The 20485-nt window shown below is 39.1% G+C and overlaps 1 pseudogene; it reads right to left on the reverse strand.

Moving 5' to 3' along the window:
* Positions 1–17582: 17582 nt before the first annotated feature.
* Positions 17583–19874, reverse strand: LOC146477339 (uncharacterized; annotated as a pseudogene).
* Positions 19875–20485: the final 611 nt, after the last annotated feature.

Genomic DNA, 20485 nt, shown 5'->3' on the forward strand with positions numbered 1-20485 from the left:
CGCCAAATAAGTCTGGGAACCCTGTTAAGCAACGGCGACGGCAGCAACAACAATTAAACAAAAACAATCGTTCCGCATAAAATAATTTTGGTACATTTCTTTGCCGTCATCCACAAAACAACAACGTGAAATGACCTAATTTAAGGGACTTGTGGAGAACATGAGCTGAACGACGGTGAATTGTTCTTTCTCTGTTAACTTGAACGCAACCTACCAATTTAGGCAACTTGCTAGCCGCTTGCTAGTCTAATGCGTTTCTGAGCAACAATCAATATTTTTTCCTCATTTTACGTGTTTCGAGCTTTACAAATATACTTCAATCGTTTCGATAGGACAAATATTCGTGGAGAAACTAAGTTTTAAACATTTTGTTTTGGGGCAATTTCGTTCGGACCGCACGGTTCTCCAACCAAGAAGAGTGATTCATCTCCCTGTTCTCCTTTTCTTGGCGTTTATTTAGGTTTGGTAGGAGCAATATTGACTGAGTTGTAAATTTTACACATGTATTGAAGAAAGAATATAAGTTTAATACAGGAGTAAACTAACAACGATAAAACTTAATGTCAGGCATCAAATTATTGTTCACCTGCGCTATGAAGCTTCTTACCGCTTGAAAATCAGCGAAAATAGATCGATAAAACACAGCAAACGATGGATCTAAAGAAGGAACTTACCGAGTCATTTCTTCCACTGAGTTTGACCTGCTCCTTCTTCCCATCAAAAGGACACTGTTATACTCGGTTATCATTGGTTGTAAGAAGAAGTAGGGAGGTGAAAGCACTTGGTCGCCATGACTGATTTCAGTTTCTCAGCTAAACAAAAGTCAATCCGATCCCAATTTGTAGCTTTGACACAAATAATCTTTTGCTGTTTCTTGGCACGAAAACTTGACGTTTAGGAATTTTCTTTCTAGCTGCAGCACTTGATCATGATTTCCATGTATTTGTGGTACAAACAACCCGGCTCAAACAGTCGAACTCCAAAGAACTTGAAAGAACTCGTTCTTTTTGGACACAAAATGAAGAAACCAACGAAATGTAGATTTGGCGTGCTTAGCCAATCTGGAGCGAGTATTTTCGCCACTCGACCTATCAGGAGTAAGTAATTTTGCCCTCGGGGAAAGGAAATTGAAGAAAAATTGCCTTCTGTTACAACAAAGCGGCATTCCAAAAAAAATTTGCCCTCTGTATTACATTGTTGTTGTTATTTTTGATGGGCAGTTTGCTGCATATGCACTAAAAATATATATAACTTGCAGAAAGGATGGAAACTGGTTATTACGCTCATACGCTAAGCAGATAATTCTATAAATGCTATGAAAAAAATTGGAGCTCCGCTTTTAGGCTTGGCTAAATATATGTATTATTTAACAGAGCAGCACGGGTGTATAGCCATTTATGACCCCATTATTTGAGAATAAACAAAGAAACAAAACATACAAAAGTAGCTTACGTTTGAAATGATGTCACAAAATGTTCAATTGCCTCCAGTTTGACGCCGTTATGAAAATATACTAAGAAATTAGCTGTACATTGTACTGTAATAACTTTTCAAGCTGAAATCCATTTTAATTATTTCCATCCGCTGCCAAAGATAATCAACACTACTTTTCAGTTTTGCACTACTACGGTATTTGAAAAATAAAAAACGGCACACCTTTCAAGCGTTTCCATCAGTTGAAAATATGTCTTTGGCTATCCAAAGTGGTACTAATTAAAAAGAGGTGACAGTGCCTCTTTATCTCTGGTTTCCAAAAACTACTCTCTAGGAAAAAAAAAACCCTAAAATATTGCTTTTATAAAATACAAGTGCTTTCCCTCCACCGAATTATATTTTATATTGACAACACTGTCGTATGCATTTCGCTGAAACTCGCAGCTACTGCTTCCTGTTATCAAATTAAACTCTCAGGGACGTTTTTACTAAAATTAGGAACAATTTTAATTTGACATATGTGATATTTGTATACCCAATTTAAGTACCTTGTGGCAATGATGATGGCTGTGGCGTATATTGTCATCATTATCGATGCAACGGTCGTGAACCGAACGATTCCACATGACATTGTTTGCAGTTTGCCGACGATATTGATTGCTTTCAATCAGCTTCCTCTGTTAACACTTTACAATGTAATAATATTATTAGTAATGAATCTTTAATGAGGAATCCTACATCACAAAGTGGTTTAAAGAAGGGTCCTTAATTTTAATCAAGACCTAAACTAAATTAAAGGGACTTACACCACATTGTCTTTGGTCACTGACCATGCTGTATAGTTGGATAACTGCGAATCCGTGTGGAAACCGTTCGAAATGTTAGGAATATAATACATAGTAGTTGATTAACCTTTCTTTGGGGGTGAGGGGGGGGGGGGGTGGGGGGCATTGTTCCTGAGAAAATCCGACAAGATGGCTTAGAGCCAAGGAGAAGCCACCGGAAGGAGAGTGCGTCAGGCCCCGGTAGATGTTGCCATTCCCGGAGGCCACTCACAGTCACAGATGACGCTGTTCAAATCAAATCTCAAATCTGTTCAAATCTCCGAGACCAAGGCATAATCCATCGTCTGACAAAACAGATGGATTACTAATGATACCTACTGCTACTACCACTGGGGAGTAATTAGTGCTTCTACAGAGAAGCGCCGAACGTAACGCGCTATTTTGTGTAGCATTTCAGCTTGTTTTAGCTACTGTTCCTAAGTTAAGGCCATTGGTTTAAGCGGTTTAGTGGTTTTGCTATTCCTTCCAGTCGGTATGAAACTTTAATTGCCGTATTGTATCGCAATTTAAGGTTAGGAATGCGACACCAAACTCGCAAGTGTCCCCCAAAGGCTACCCACAAAACTGCGCTAAAAATATTTTGTTGACCGCTATCATATTGGAAAATAACATAATGCATTTTTTAACTCTATATAGTTCTTATGTGGGAAATATAATGGTGATGGTTTGTATTGGTTCGTGGAATGAATTTTTAAGAGTTTCAGAATCATATGATATAAAGTTGGATCTTTAAACAGTATTTGTTGACTGTTGGCCAGTGGCGCCCAGCTGGAGCGGCCATGGGATCAAAGCTGTTAATAGTTGCAGTTCTACTATTATCAGTTAGCATCTGTTATGGAGGCAAGGCATGCTGAATAGCTATTAATATTATAAGTTTTATTTTTCTCCTTTTTTTTTTCTACTCATTCATATAGAAGATAAAGCAAATTTAGGTGAGAAGTCCAATCTGTAAATCAGTAATTCGCACTCAATGACTCTCTGATGAATAACATGCTCTGTTGACTATTGTCTATTTGTTCTAACAAAGATGAGTGATTTTGAAGGGATAAGAAGGAATTTACTTATATTACAAAGCCGTGTTGCGGCCTACAGCGGCTTGAATATGTGGTGAATAAAGTAGAACATTTCTAGCCTTAAAATTCGCTCTCGGCTTAGTTCAAAACAAACCCAAAAATCCTGGTTTGTCGTTAATATAATTCACAGAGAGGAAAGGCGGAAATAAACAGGGAACATTCTATCGTTTCGCTTAGTGTAAAATTGAACTCTCAAATGACGTGTTAAATTTTCTCAACTTTTCTTGTTTCCTTGCGTGCGGCGTATCAATTGTCTGCTAATGACTTCCTTTTCATACCGACAGCAACTTTCCCTTGCTTCCTGGGCCGGACGTCTTATATCTTTAATTGTGATAATTGCCATTGCTTAACTAATTCGGTAATGGCTGAGTTCAGAAGCAAGTTAGAAACATGCATGTACAACAACCAGGAAGTTAGTAGTGTACTTTCGCAAACAACTATGATATTAATTATCTTATTTCGCCCTTAATTGTGAGACAACATGCGTTAATTAGGTGTTCTACGAAAACTGGACATGAGTAGCGCATTTTTAAACCAAATAAAGGTTGTTATAATGTTGTTAGCTTTAAGTTAATTAATTAATCAATTGATTAATCCACAGCGTGTTTGTGTTGTTATTGTTTACTTAGGGGACCCTGGGCATGTACAAATGGACGAACCAGGTAAGATACCTCACTATTAGTATAATTAACAATGCAACTCAATGTGACAGTTTTTGATGATAAATTTTACTCTGTTCTTTGGGATAATATGTTACTGACTGTAAAATTAGAGCCAAACTAAAGGGACTAGCCAAGTGTTAAATCTGAAAACTTCGTTTTTTAGAAAAATGCAGAGCATAAGGCCTTTCCAACCATGTTTTCGTTCTGCAAGGAGGTTCAGGGTAATTGTCTCGGTTCATTTTGGTTTTCAGAAGATCAGACCAGAGCGGGTGAAATGCTGCTAGGTTTCAGTTATCCATGGCTTATTATGATGATTTGATTGAGAGGAACTAGCAGCCCCATTTTAAAATTTATTTGGAAGTAAAACACCCACAAAGATTACTTATTTTTGGTGGTTTAACTTGACTTACCCCTGACTTTTTTTCAAATATTTATTAGGTATTACTTTTCATTTGTTTTATTTTACTTTGTTGTTGTTTCTTCTTCCAAATTCCCCGAACGAAGTTTTCCAAGTAGTAAGCAAGATACATTGTATGAGGTTTCTTTGATCTTGTTTGAGCGGCTCAAATGCGTTATATATACACACGCTGATGGCTTGTACGGGCTAATCCACATTAACAGTGAGATTCTATACTTTCATAAAAGAAAAAAAAAAACAGGCTATAACTCTGACTGCGAAAAATGTCATGAACATCTCGTTCTTTAAAAAGTTGTTACCCCTCAAAACAAAAATGAAAAACAAAATGCTATCATGTTTATGTTTTTTTCTTTTTTGTCAGCTAACACCGTCATTATAGAAGAAGCTGGTAAGATTAAGGCGTTGTTGATTCATAACGAACCGATTTTTTATAACGGTAAAGCTTTGTTGCGGAACGTCTTTGAATGTGCCATGATGATATCTTGTTTTTAATGTTTTTTCACAAAGTTCTGAAGATAAATCGGACCTAGAGGGTAAACAAGTGTATCCAAGATAACGTGCAAAATTAACTCGGAAGCCGGCTAAGTCATCGTTGTAACAATATGTCAGATGTTTTCCGATAGGCAGTCAATACTCTGTTAAGATACATCTTCTTGCTTTTTCTTGGTATTTGAATTCCTAACAAGATCGTAAAACCGGTGTAATAGTTGGAAAAAATTAGAACACTTATTTCGTCCTTTTTGCTTGCTTAATCGTTAGATGACATACCCGAACACGAAACCGAAGAAGCAGGTAAAGTTGGTCCTCTGGTCAAGAGCATTCCGTTATAAAATACACTAATACCGTTAGCCTGTAAGCTTGACTACTCAGCTGGCACTAATGCTGAGATACAGGGGCGTTAAATATAAAAAAGCAATATATTGAAGAGATTTTCATTTACCAAGCCACCTATACCAAAATTTCATTAACCTTATCTAGACCGGAGCGGAGACCATTAGGCCCACGGCAACTTTGAACCTAAATAGCTATTTTAATATTTGAGTAAACACCTTGAAACTTTAAGACTTTTTCAGAAAATTATCTGGAAAAAAAAAAGATGTGGTCCGCTAGTGTTGATTACTTTGATGTTACTATGGCAACCAATTTTTGACAGCCATCTTTTTTTCTGAAAATAGAAAATGCCTTTTTGAAATGACGACAAATTCGCTTTTCTTCCCGTAACTATTATGTTTTTAGCGCATATTAGTGTTCCTTTATTGGCTTTGGTTACTTTTCGTTTTTGGCCCCCTAAAGTTTGGGAGAATCCAGAAATCCAAGATGGCGGATCCAAGACGGGCGCTATTTGGCAATCACAAACTTACCGACAGAATAGCTATATGAGAGGAAAAATAAGGCAAATTAAAATAAAAAGCTCTGCCCTTAAGCCAAATGTTTTCATTTCATGATAAATGGGTAATCATATGATTTTTGAGCAATTAAACTTATCATTTTCAAAGTTCTCTCTCATAAAGGCTTTTTTCAGTTTTGATGGAATTTTCAAGTACCACTCGTGGTGTCAATTCTTAATGACACTCGTACTCATTGATTACTTATACCTAGCAGAATGAGAATTAATACTCAGATGTATCATATATGACATGTATGCATAGGTAGATCTGGTACTTGTTGTAGTATATAATTCGTCGCTTCTTTTTCTTTTTTATTCATTCACGAGAAACAGAAGACAACAGTTACGAAGAAGGTAATTAAATCGAATGTAAATGAATATCACACGCAGGCGCACAAAAGAGTTTCTGATGTCAGTTAGGATTTTCACAATTTGTTAAAATCGAAACAGCACAATGCACCTTTGGTGTCATTGCTTTTGGCGTTTTTCTTGGCCCGCACCTTTACTGGGCAAACATATAATAACAGAATTCATTCATGATTTGTTTGTTTCAATAAAAAGCGGCTATGGACCTATTGTCCATAGCCATATTGCTCCAACTTTGGTGTGTTTATTTTTGTTGCCCAGTAAACAGAGCTCAGGCAAGAGCAGAATTTATGGGTTTGGTTGGGCGGAGAGAGAAAGGCATAAAAGAGTTTCTGATGTCAGTTAGGATTTTCACAATTTGTTAAAATCAAACAGCATATATTTTATTATAAAATAAGGTATTGAATTAATTAATTATTTAAAAGTATATCATTAAAAAAACTTTTAATTTCTATTTCTTTAATGTATATTTTTCTTTCTTTTGTGTCCGCAAATAGATGAATTTGATTTTTGAAAATAAAAATAAATCGAAATTCATCCTCTAAACTACTGCTGAGGTCTTCACCATCATTTTTAACTTATCAATTATTTCAGGACTATGCTGGCACATTCATTATCTCGTACTTCGCAGTTTTGTGCCTTAGCTGATTTAAACGAAAAACCTAAAAACTTGGTGTAGTACGTTGCATATCATAGCACCTTCTTTCGGTAATTGTGTGGTAAAAAAAATATTTTACTCTTACTTTATATCTTTACGTTTAGAAGACGCTGATGATGACTCTGATAAAATGGGTGAGTTCATAGCGACTTCTTTTATACAAGTCGGATCTCTTGGTAAGTTGAGAGAAGTAGTTACACGATATAAAAAATACAATTGCAACGTCAGTGACATCCAGATTTTGGAGGACAGAAAGTATCTTAAAGTTGCCTCCATGTTCCCATTCCGAAAAATGGATCACTACCCTAATTCTTTAACTACAATTCTCAATTGTTCTGGTAACCAACATGGTGTTGTTCTTCCAGGCGTAAGGTCTCTTTTTCATCTTTTCAGATGACTACACTGTGCGTAGTTTCTTGTGATGAGATAAAATCCTTGCCTAGATACTAAATACCATGAGTAGCTTTACAGAAAGGAATTTTTTCTTGATTTAACTCAAATATCGTTTACTTTAATTTCAGAATTGCTTTTTTCCAAATAATCATCAATCTAATTATACATTGTGAATTGTGAAAACTTCATAATAAATGCTGTTTCGATTTCTTTCAATCTATAGGGTATTTATATCTCTAATGGACACTTGCATTCCCGTTATTTGAAATGGGCGCTTAGGAAAAAAGTGAGACATTTACTTAAAACTGGTATTGCATGACAAACTGTATGCTCTATATATAAGCAAAATCTGAATCAGTCGGGCGCATAAGGGTTTGCAAAAGGTTTCCGTATCTAATTTTACAGCTAACCACAAATTTTGAAAGCGCATTAGATGAAGAGCAGCGCTCCTTCAAAGAAGGTAGAGAAATTTTATGATACTTTATTAAGTTTCAATTAAGAAATCAATCAGTAAATTTATGAAATGTATAATCAACATTGAAATTTTAAGATGACGATGCAATGTAACTTGGCAAAAAATTAATAACATTTTAGTTCATGCAGGAGCCCCCTCCTGTCCTGGTTCATGTGAACTATGATCTAATCCAATATAAAAACCAGTTGAAAACCTTCAGTGTTCTAACACAATGTTAACTTTTTGTCATTGTCAGGTTTAATAATTAAAAGCACTGTAGTACTAATAGGGTCCTAATACGATATTAGCGGAGCACCGCACGAAAACGCAGGCGATGAATAAACAAAGTTCAACGTAAAAGACAGTGACTGACGAATGCCAGCCGTAAACACAGTGTATTTGCCATTTCAGTCGGTTAGGTGCACCTTGTGGAAGCGGAGATAGTAACTGAGTTACTTTTCTCATTTTTTTTTCTCTGTTTGTGAGCGGTCGGTATCCTGAAAATCTTACAATTTGACTGAGTCCGGGAGCACAGAATTTTGTATCTCTCACGGTCACGATAACAACACACGGGATATCTTGAAGTGAAATCATTTTACCCCGTTCCGGCGCAACGAAACGTTGATTTTTTTTCTCTTGAAGTAAAACGTTTCGCTGACTAAACATAGTAAACTCGGTAATAAAAGGATTGGTTGTTTTCCCAAGAGTCGAGTAATCATTTGATTACAATGACAAAACTTTGCTGATTTGCTGTTTTGGAGTTTTTCTTGCACTGTGACTGTTGACACGTCTTTGACTTAAGCTTAATAATATTGCTAACTGCAGAGCAGTCCTTTGAGCTCAGTTTTACGGTCCATGTTCATTATTTCCCTTGGAATTTTATTTTCTGATCTCGTCTCATTTTACTTCATTCTTAGCTAAAACAGTCAAACATACGCCTCGCAACACAGTGTACCGTTGGCATACACTCTGTCAAATTCTTCTTGCACACATTTAACTTTAGCATTGATTTGTGACAATCTTGACAGAGAACAAACAAAAGTAAAGGTAGAGGGTAAGATGTGTGAATAACACTGAAAGTCTTTTAATTTTAACAAAAAATTGAAGTGTGATTTCATTTTCATCAAAACAAAGCTTGTTTAGTTGTTTAGTTTATTTATGTACTGCTTGCTATGAAATATCACAGTTTTTTTGTGCATTTACTACTCTAGAATAATTGTTTCAAGTCTGTTTCGTCGTTAGTTTGGCCTTTCTCCCTGAGGTTTATACGCACGGCTTTCTTGTTAAGCAAAATTTAACTACAGAGTAATAGTGCGACATAGCGAGCGTAGACTGTTCGCAGAACCATTCGCCTCGATCATCTTAAAAAGGAAAAAACAAAAACATAAACCTGTTATTCACCGGCTTAGGCTGGTCCGTATAGGGAAAATCTGTGCCCTCGGCCGGTGTCAATAATATATATTTATGTTTGCCGTGACGCCACAAATTCACGCCTTGTTTACAATTCTAGCGTATCAGCTAAGCACTTGTACCCTATTTTAGCGAGCTTTGCTGGTTTGTTCGTGTTTCTGCTCGGTGTATTGATTATGTAGTGGTCAATCAGTTGAAATCCAGGGAACAAAACTCTATACAAATATCTTTTTGAGCTTGAAGAAAACTATCATGACTCGATAGATAGCCGATCCTGTCCTGAATGTTTACCTTCAGTGTACACAATGTGATGTTTTTTTAGACACCCAGCTCTACATAATCACTGGTAGCTTATAATATAACAATAGAGTTGATGTACGCGGGCGTAAATATGTTTTTGGCCCGACTCAGGCTCATTTTAGCCCGAGCCGCAGGCGAGGGCTAAAATGAGTTCTGAGAAGGGCCAAAAACATATTTACGCCCAAGAACATCAACTCTATTACTATTATAATAATTTCAGAGGGCATTCACAAAAGGAATCAAAGACAGTACAGTAGGCGATCGCGATATCTTCTGTGAACGCCGCCGGAATCGCGTCGGCGTTTATTTTATTGTACAAAAGCTTTCGTTGTCACAAAAAGTTAAAACTTTGGTAGAACACCGCAAATTTTGTCATAAGAATCTTTGCTTCTAAGTTTTCAAAAGGAAAATAACAGAATTTTGTAAACTGCGAAGAAATAGTCTCTTACGACTGTTAAAATTAATTGTGCAAGTTAACTGAGCTGGTTTCGCTCAAAGAAGACAAGTTAAATTCACCTCACCTCCGGCCGTGGAGCTACTACAGGCATTATTTCCACCCATCGCCCACGAGTTTCTGTATTAAAGTCCTTTTCATCTAGCTCAGACGACTGAGAATTTGCTTCTTCGTTAGGTTTTCCATCGATTTTGTAGCTCAAAACAATCTCTTTGCAGATGGCAGCGCTTCCAGTCAAACAAACAAGAAAACGGCGCGAACAGTTGAATGGCTTCCAATTCTGATTTGCTGGCTACGTATTTTTCTTCTTTCTTATTGGCTCAGAGCAGCGGGCTAAAATATATTTTAGCCCGCTGAATTCTTCATTTTAGCCCGCAAAATACGCCGCAATGCCCGATGAAATTATTATAATGTCAGATCTATTGAAATGGTTGTTTTGGAATAAAGAGGATAACTTGCTCTCCTGTATAACAGTTCACATGGTAATTGTTGTTGCTAAATAGTTTGTTGTATATGCACTAAAAACATATTAAGCCCAGAAAGGATGAGGAATTTGTAAGGTCATTACGTTCATAATAAGTAATTTTGACCTCTAGACTCAAGGTCTGCCTTTGCCGCCCGGTTCTCCTCGAAATAATTTTGGCGTAACCCTCCTTGTAGTTACTAAAAAGTTGTTCGCGTTCAAGTTGTAGCACGTTGTAGCACGTTCATTTATTAAGATCTTCACCTCAAATCACAGAAATTTTTTCTGCTGAGTTTAAAATTAGATTCCGCAACCATAAATCAAATATGCTCAAAAATAGAAGAACACGTGAATTGGTGGTACATTTTAATAGTTCCCAGCATGACATTTCTCAAATGAGGTTTATCATCATTGAGCAAATTATATCTTTGCCAAAATCCATTACATTTAGACCAGTTACTGCTTACCGGAGAAGCCTATTGGATGACATAATTATTCATACTAAATCCGCATGGCCTCAAAAAAGGGCGGGAATTTCGCTCTAAAAATCGTATTAATTATAGCAACTAATTAGACCTTTTCACATGTTCTTGCTTTGAAAATGAATATTCACTTGTCCAGCTCCTATCTTATTCATTAGTCCGTTGTAAATAGTTTCAATTGTTATGTGACTCGCCTTTTGCTGGAGGATTCTGTTATTTTCGTTTTTGGCGGGCTGTTCATGGTCCCTCAGCGGGAGGTTTATTACAGTAGTGTTTAAGGGCCCCTACTTTGGGACTATGTTATAGCCTTAATTATGATCATTCAGAGGCCTTTTGCGGGGAATGTGTTACGTTTGGCTTATTACGTAACTTTTGTCACTTGCTTTTATTCATTCAATTGTTATTTTGCTATTTATATCAATTGTATAGGATTTTAATATCAATATTGGATTTTAATATAGAGGATCCATATCCATGGTGGTCGTCTAGTCGACGCAAAAGACCCCCACCCGCCCGACCAAGACGAAGACCATTACCTAGACCACGACCTCGACCAGGCGGTGGTGGTGGTGGTGGTGGATGGTGGTCTAAAAATAGGAGACCACGACCTGCACCAAGACCCGTACGACCTAGACCTCCAGTACCTAGACCACGACCAAGACCTCGTCCAGTTGGTAGAGGTGCTGGCGGCGGATGGTGGTCTAGAAATAAAAGACCACGACCTGCACCTGCACCTAGACCTGCACCTAGACCCGCGCCTAAACCTGCACGACCTAGACCTTCGATACCTAGACCACGACCTCGCCCGAGTGGTGGATGGTGGTCCAGAAATAAAAGACCGCGACCTGCACCTAGACCCACAGCAAGACCTGCCCGACCTAGACCTCCGGTACCTAGACCACGACCTCGCCCGGGTGGTGGATGGTGGTCCAGAAAGAAAAGACCACGACCTGCACCTAGACCCACACCTAGACCTGCGCGACCTAGACCTCCAGTACCTAGACCACGACCTGCACCTAGACCTGGACCAGGACCTAGTCCTAGAAGACCCAGGCCCCCTGTACCTCGCCCCCGACCAAGGCCTGGACGTGAGTGACATAGCCATTGCAATATTATTGGCTTTTGTAAACAGAGGTTACATACAGTGCATCCTTTGAAAAAATCGCAGCTATCGATGAAGTTAGCTATGAAAACGTATACAGTTAAGAAAACTCATAGGAGCAAACGACGAAAAGAAACTGTTATGTTACAAACAAAACCAAGTTAATTTTTTTTCTTGGTATTGTGCATGTTATAGTTCCATACTAGAGAACCCAAAAATATGGAATTTCCTGTTAAAGCATTTATAATGCGTGTATGATGGCGTTTATAGCGATTTAAACATCATATGATTTTATTACCTCAAATTCAGCATCAGAAGTTTCCTGTATTACTACGACATACCGTGGCTCAAGTTTTCGAAACCCGGCTCAAGTTGAAAGGGGATTTCTTGGCGCTATGAACAGTATTAACAGTTACGCAAGAGCTTGTGGAGTAGAGGTGGGTAGCCAATCCTAGATTTCCTTGATTTTGCATGGGCCTTTCATTGGTTTACTTAGTTTCGTAACATTATGTAAATGTAAAAAAATATAAATAAAGATAAATTTTAACTAACTCTAGGGTGAATCTCTCTGGCCTCGCGTTTCAAACTGCGAGTACCACAACAAAAGGCGGTATACATTATTAAGTTCCTTAGGCTATACCGTTCAAGTCCAGTTACTTTATATAGGACGACGGAAACCCTGCCACAAGAATAATCTAAACTGACTTATAAAAGCCGTATTTTCTTACTCAAACGGTACTGGTGGACAGCATGCCCTTTTGTAGTGAATGACCGATAATCAAGGTAATTGTTTAAAATCGTCACTTTCGGATGTTTGGTACTTTTGGTATTTATAGACAACAATTAAAAGTTGGCTTTACCTTCGCGTAGGCGTCCCAATAAAATGAATGGACAACTACTTAACCAATGGAAATAGGATCTGTTTTCTTTTTTTTTAAGCCATTAGCATTAGTAAATTTTAAGAGCTGGTTTCTTTCAAGAGGTAGTCGCTTACGAGAGGTGGTTGCACAAGAAAGATTGACTTTAAGTTTTAAAAGGCCTACGTATACTATACGCGCTTCTAAAACAAGCAGCGACAACGGCCGGTATTTTAACTGGCGTCAGTCCATTTCTATGACGAATAAGACTAAGAATAAGACTTTTCATGTCACGTGTTTGCTACAGAGAGAAAGTATGGTCGTTACGCAATCTCGACACCAACGCCAACAAAATCGTCTCTGATATATTATAAATACATATTTACGTTTAATTGTCTGTTTCCTTTCTGATTATCCCACCCCATCCATGCTTGTTTAATGTGAATCATTTGTCAAGGTACATACTTTCGGCAACGACATTAATGATCAAGTTCAGGAAGACAAGCGGGATTCAACGTCGTGTGCTTTCGTGTACCTCAAAACTTGGAATTCGGTTGAACATTTTACGATGTTTTGCATAGGACTTATAAGAAATGTTTTTAGATTTGTAATGAAAGTGGTTTTTCTCGGCGTGTTTGAGTAAAGAGATCAGGACAGTCAGCGAAAATTGATTTTGGATTCTTATTTGGTGTTCCCTAGGTGCTTGTTACAAGTTCTTTCAGGAATTGGGGCGCAGAGAGAAGCAATCAGAAAGTGGGACATGCGATTGATATAAATTTGTACGAGAACGGGGAATTGTGTACTAAAAAATGGACCAAATGTCTGCAAAATCCACCAGCGCGGTTTAAAGGCGTAAAGTGCTTCATCGCCAGAATCCGACGCGATCCCGCAAACCTTCGTTGGGGAGCAGACTTTAATGATCCAGGCCACATTGATGACGGAATTAACCATCGCCGCAGCTCCTTCTATGATCGGCTTCGCGCGGCTTGTTGGCCTTGAGCTGACTGGTTAGTTCACTTGAAAGTTCTTCTAACTCCACTCTTCAAAAATTGTATTAAAACCCCAAATTTGAAACTCATCCAAAACAGTTGTGCTGTACATGGAAATGCCGATAATTACCCATGTGGACCCATCAGGAAACGGGTTTCAAAGTTAAGGATCGTTAGTTGAATGATTCATAGATCCCTGATTGACACGAGTGTAAAATGCACTTGTAAGCACACAGGGTATTGAAACTAGAAAGATCTAGAAGATAAACTACGCATCTGAACGTATTTTCCAATTAACTACCTGTAACCATTTGATTCTCAACTTGATTTTAGAAGCTTTAAATTTACACGTCATCGGCATGATAAATATCTATAAAAATAAACAAATATTTTAGAGTCCGTTGTCAGAATATGCCACTTTCATTTGCCTCCCTGCGTTCTACCGTACACACCCTTAAAATACACATACGCACACAAAGTTATCCTTTGCCTGTTAAAGGTTAACGTATCTCACTCCATTTTGCCCTCAATCGATCTTTAGCGAGTTTCTTGTCTCGCAATCTAGGTGACAACCATGGCATCTGCAGCAGCTTTTAACGCCCGACTTGGATACACAACAGAACATTTTGAGCGAATGTCACTTACCTCACTGTTATCTCAAACAAGACAGCCTGAAATATAGTTCTCTGGTTGATCTGCATGTGTTAAAGTTTGATTCTGATACTTTAGATAAACCCGGTTTTGTTCGTTTACTTGATTGACTTATTCATCGATTGGATAACTCATAGCCAGCGGATTGCCTGAAGGTACGAGAACTATTGCTCTGTCATTCAAGGAGTTTATTTAGTTAGTGTGACCAGATTGTTTAAACGAGGAACAGACTCAGAAAAATCAAGTCGCAGTTCTACTCAAAACCAAAAACAAACAAACAAAGTGACCGCTAATTATCCGATTCGTCGAATCGGGTGCAGAGTCCTCTCTATTCCTAGAGGGTTCCCTACTGCCACTCCGGATAACATCTTTTTGGGTCAAACTTCCAAACGTAAAGTATTGGGATTAGTGGATACCGAAGCTTACAACGGGAGTTACGCTATCAATCCCTTCGACTTCAAGAACCACAACTTAACCCAAGTAGGTCGTCTCAGTGAACGTTGATGGCGAGCAAATCCCTTGTAAACCTCTGTTTCTGACATTTGACGAGGCTGGTGGTCAGAATTTCATAGCCGGCTTTCAGAGTCTTTTCTCCGGTATTGGAAAGCTTTCCCAAGATACGGGCAATCAGGTGACAAGAAGCGATTACGGTCAGGGATACACCTCATTTGCATTTGATTTAACACCAGTTCACTGCCCGGGAGAACATTTTGAGCTTATAAAACAAGGTAACCTGCAAGTAGAACCTCATTTTTCTCAACCACTCACCAATACAGTCAATCTCATCATCTGCGCGGAATTTCAAAACGTGATTGAAATTGACGCAAACCGAAACGTTCTGTACAGTTACACAAAATAGCTAACATGGACATAGTTCAGCTGACGCTCATTTTGAGAAAAGATAAATATACCAGAGGTGTGTTTCAAGGAGTCTACCCTTCAGAAAAACTACCGACCAGTGTTTCGTCTTACCCAGCCCTGTTCATTGCCAATGTGGATACCAGTGACAAGCCTGGATCGCACTGAATTGCATTTTATTTTACCAAGGACCGAGAGGGAGAATATTTTGACTCTTACGGGTTGCCTCCAAGCAGTTATTCAAGAACATCTACAAATTTGCAAAGCGTAAACTCGAAATTTTGCGGTCATTACTGTTTGTATTTTCCCTTATTTCGCTCTAGACAAGTTAACATGAGCAAGATTTTTCATCGTTTATCAAGTAATAAAAGTCAAAATGATTTTCTTGTAAAACGGTTCATTGAGAAATATTTCCCTCTAAATCTTCCAAAATATGGCGCTGGTTTAAAGAAACAAAGAGCAATAGCAACGTATTTTATTGAGTAATCAAAATAAAATTTACAATTTGAAAGATAAAATTCGAGTGTTCTTTTTGATTGTGTATAGTCGCAACCAGCGCAGAGCCTGAGGGCGCGGACTCTCAACTCTTCGTCTTTTCTTCATCGTGGGAGATACCGTCAAAGGTGGGGTAGGTAGTCAACGGGAAGGACTCTCAGGGGTCTCTTCTCTCACTCTTGCCTTAAACTCTCGAATATCACCCTGCCTCTAGATTTCTGCCACTAGATTTCCTGGTATATTCATTCGGGCCAGTCCCCTCGCAAACACCGACAAGCCTACTGGTGATAATCCTTTACGGTGACGCAGCATATCATTGACTAAATCCACCACGCAAGAGCCATTTATCGTTTTGTTTTCGTACAACAATTCGCCTTTATCGTTCCAGTCCAACACATCTCGATTTTCTTTAATTTGGTCTAACAATTGACGCGCTCCGTTCTTGTAAATTTTGGGTACACTTTAATTTGGTCTAACAATTGACGCGCTCCGTTCTTGTAAATTTTGGGTACACTTTTTATCACTTCTTCCACGGCTGTTGTTATATGAGATTTTTCAGGAGAAGGTATCTCTACCTGTTTCTCACTTTCCTCTAGTTTGGGGGTTTCTGTGGGTTTGACGGTTGTCAGCTTGACGTGAAGAGCCTACCCTTTTCGCTGATCATAATAATTCAAATAGCACTGTAACACTTGATTATAAAGCCTAACCTCTGCTTCATCATCTAATTCCTTGCTGGATAAAATATCGCTCATTTCATTTTCTAAGGTTCTCAGAGTTTGTGTCACGGGTGGCGTTAAAATCTGCTCTTGGAGACTTCAACAGTACCAAGTAATGACAATTCAAACTCATATCTCAACTCTTTTCCACGGTGAAAAATGTTTTGCAAAATAAAGATTATACTTAGGTTTCAATAATGACAGCCTTTAGTAAACAAACTGGTTATTCTCTGGTCGATACTCAATTCGTGCATCAAATCGCCAATGACCACTAAATTCCGAATAGAGGGATTAATCATGGGTTCTAAATCACCAGACACTCCTTCGACAAACGTAATATTTGGAACAGTTTTAAGCATTTCATCGTAGGCTGGTTGGTAATTGCCATAACACCAAATGATATTTCAGGAGCACCCTCGATCATGTCTTCGCCCGATTCTAGTAAACGTTTAACAAACTGTCTTTTCCACAACAGGTCGTTCCTGCAACAAGAGCGGGGAAGGGATGTTACCACCTTGGGCCCATGCTCACAACTGATTAGCTGAACGGCATGCACTCTCATTTATCGAAAAATCGTTTTAGGTTCAGTCTCTTTGTCATATACGCGAACCACATCGGTGGTTTGTAGTTTCGCAAATTGTAGCCGATACTTGCCTTCTAACTCGGTTAACTCGTGTACGCGAGTTAAATGATGTGCTAATCTAACTAAAAATTTGGACCCACAGCCAACAATTGGTCAATGTTTACATTTCCTCCGCACCATCTTCACGGTTTGAAAGTTGGATTTTTACTTAACAAAACTGTTTGCAAAACTAACTTTATCGCTTATTTCACACGAAACGATCGCCAGAGACGCCAATAACGCCACGTTTTAGCTTTTTGTTTTCCCCAAGGGTGTGCGTGGAGATTGCGAGAGGTGTTTGCGCGCGCGCGTCGCTAAACAGAGATCAAGCCATGATTAGCATATCAAACTGAATTTATTTACAATCTATGTACATACAGTCTTTTGTCAAAATTCTATGTGAAAACTATATCGAGGAAAAAAACTATATACAATTTTATATACAATACTATTTACAATTTTCAAAAAGCGAGAAATAACTATTTACAAAACTTTAAATATCGAGAGGTAGGGTACGGACCCCATCCTAGAGAACTTTTCTTTTGGGATAAAAATAAGAAAATGCATCTCTGACCTGAGTATAGGTATACATGGTATTATTTACAACACGAAAACCATGGTTCACTCCAGCACTATTTTGTTTAGTCAGCAGAACATTTAAGTACTTGTCGTTGTTGATCTCGTTACTAAGTTTGTTAACTCCTTCACAAGAAAACTTATTTCTAGCCCCAGAACGGTAGTAGGTTTTTGAACACAAGCCGATAATGCCTTGTCCCTCCCACGCAACCTTAAACAATCCTGGGGTTCGCTTGTCGTAAGCCTAGTGCTCAGCCGTGTCGGTCCGGCGAAACCAGTTGCATTTGTCTTGTTCAAATTCACCTCTTAATTCCGGTTTTACTAAACTCTCCACACTATCCCCGGAGTCAGTGTCCATTTCACAAATTTGAAAATCGCTGCGATAGAGATGCAATAAAACTGAATCATTCTTAGCTTGGCGTACTGATGCACAGAAAAACCGACTTGAATCGGTAAATTTAACTTAATAGTTTGCTTGCAAAACTCTGCTTCGTACGTGTCTTCTGTGATATTATCCAATATTCGGAACAGTGGGGTGTTAACTTTGTGACTGGCCTCTGCATCAGTGCGATATTCCACGTTTCTTTGCTTCAAATGGTTGGTGATGGTTTCACCATAGCCTGAATTGCCCACCTAAAAACAAATGAGACTTGTATCAATTTTCTGTAAACAAAGATTCCGTTCCCCTCCCCTACGATCTCAGAATGAACTGACTACTTACCAACTTCATCGTTTCCGCAATGATGGCTTTACTGGGATCTGCATCGCCTGCCCGTCTCGCATCTGACACAGCATCTCCAAAGGGCTCAAAGTACGGCTCGGCAACCTCGGTTACTTGATTACGTTGGTCATTTCCAAACCATGCTCCAAGTACCACTTAAGTAGAGGTGTGGCCAGCAGGATCTTTTCCCCTTTCATACTCCCGATTAGGCTGCGACGGGGCTGTGCCATGATTTTGTTCTCCTCGGCATAAGCTTACGCGTACTCCCCGATATCCTCGCGGCTGATTTCTGTGTTCTTGAAAATTGGGCACATTTCTGAGAACTTCTCTTTCAAATGCTCAGGCAGGCGAATATCTACTTCCATACAACCAAACAATCGCTCATTTCGCAACTCGCTCAAAATTCGCTCCCCTCTCATAATCTCCACTTGATCCAAGGTTCTTCTGACTTCCGTGGCGATGAATCTTTGCAGATTTCTGTTGGTTTTCTTCATTTCCCGCCATTGACACTCATAGATCTCCACGAGGTTATATCCCAGATTCTTGATATAGGTCGCATTTGCTTCCGTTTCTTCTCGCAGCTCAGCCATGGGCTTCTTGCGCTTTACATTAAATTTTTTTCCGTGGTTGAGCGCGCAATCATGTCCATGCCAAAAGCAACCATGAAACTGGTAGACAGTTTGTGTTTGGGCATTGAACCCGCCCACGGGCACTTTACGACCACCGATGCGCTTCTCAGTGTTGTTCAGCTGATTTCTGATGTGAATTATTTCCTTGTGCGCCACCCACTCCAACCATTCGATCGCCATCTTGATAGAGCTTTAAGTTTTAAACTCGTTTTCTGCCAACCTTCTTGTATAACTTCCGGTGGGCATGTCTTGCATTTCGCGTTATAACTGAAGGATATTTTCACACGGCTTAACTGCCTGGTCTCTTTCCGCCTCCCTGATCTTTGTTTGCCGGCTTCGTGGTAGCGATGAAAGATGATACTTGGACCCCCTGTTTGTTGTCTTAATGAGATGATAGAGGTCGCTGTTCGCTTGATCGAAGAGACTGAGGTAAGTTTGGTTGTCCAGAAACGAAAAGAGGTACCTGAGGGTTAGACCAGGGACCGAGATGCCGTCTTTGAACATATTGACCTTTTTTTCTTGTCAAAACTGACTCATTTTCCCTACCGCCTCGAGGAATGGAACGACATCCAGATTATTGTACCAGACCAAGAAATCTTTAAAGGTTGACATTTCATTGTCTTCCCATACTTGCTGACAGTACTGGTATTCGTCTTCGGTGATGTTTTTTTTTTCTCCAGAGATGAATAGAAGGCAGCGTGAGGGGGTAGCGATATTTCTTCTAGCTTGTCCAGGCGTAAGGAAAGAAACCTTTGGTCTACTCACACTTGTAGGCTTTTAGGAACTGGTCGTAGCTGAGCCCGGGAGCGAGATAATGGGAGATATCCAGAAACTTGACGTATTTGGTCTTGAGGCCCATGTGGTTGCTGTATCTTTTTACAGTAAACTTTACTGGCTGTGTCTCAATGAGGTAGGGAAATAAAAATTCTTTCACAGCGTTGAGATCATGCTTGCCAGAATTGAAGCCCAAGACTTGGCAGTTCGTGAACGTAGGCGTTCAGTTTTTATTCTTATTGACACAGGAATTTGTTGTCACTGGTTTGTGCTTCCCCGAATAATGTATCTTCACAATCTGCCATTTCTTCTCCCCTCTGTCTCTGTTCTTGTCTTCTCCCCTGGTCCAACTCTACTTTTAATCTTCTATAAAACGACGGATCGTTTTCACTCACTTTGTCATCTAAAAAGGCGCGATCTTCTTGGTTCTCTGGCTAGATTTCTTTTTCATCCTCTTCATCGTCACTTGCTATCAAATCAATACCGCGGCTTTCATCTTCGCTCTCTTCTTCACTATTTTCATCTTCGCTAGACTCCTCATTTCCTTCTTGCGTATCTCACTAGCATTTGCGCTAACTGATTTTCGTGCGTCTTACCACGCCCAGGTACAGATGCTTGGTTAAGCGCTTCAAACACGGTTGCGTACTGTTGGTGTAGAAGAGAAGAACTTTTCGCGCTGATGGCGACCAAGTACTC

The sequence above is a fragment of the Pavona decussata genome, unplaced genomic scaffold, assembly GCF_977016875.1.
Source record: "Pavona decussata unplaced genomic scaffold, jaPavDecu1.1 SCAFFOLD_71, whole genome shotgun sequence".
NCBI classification, from domain to species: Eukaryota; Metazoa; Cnidaria; class Anthozoa; order Scleractinia; family Agariciidae; genus Pavona; species Pavona decussata.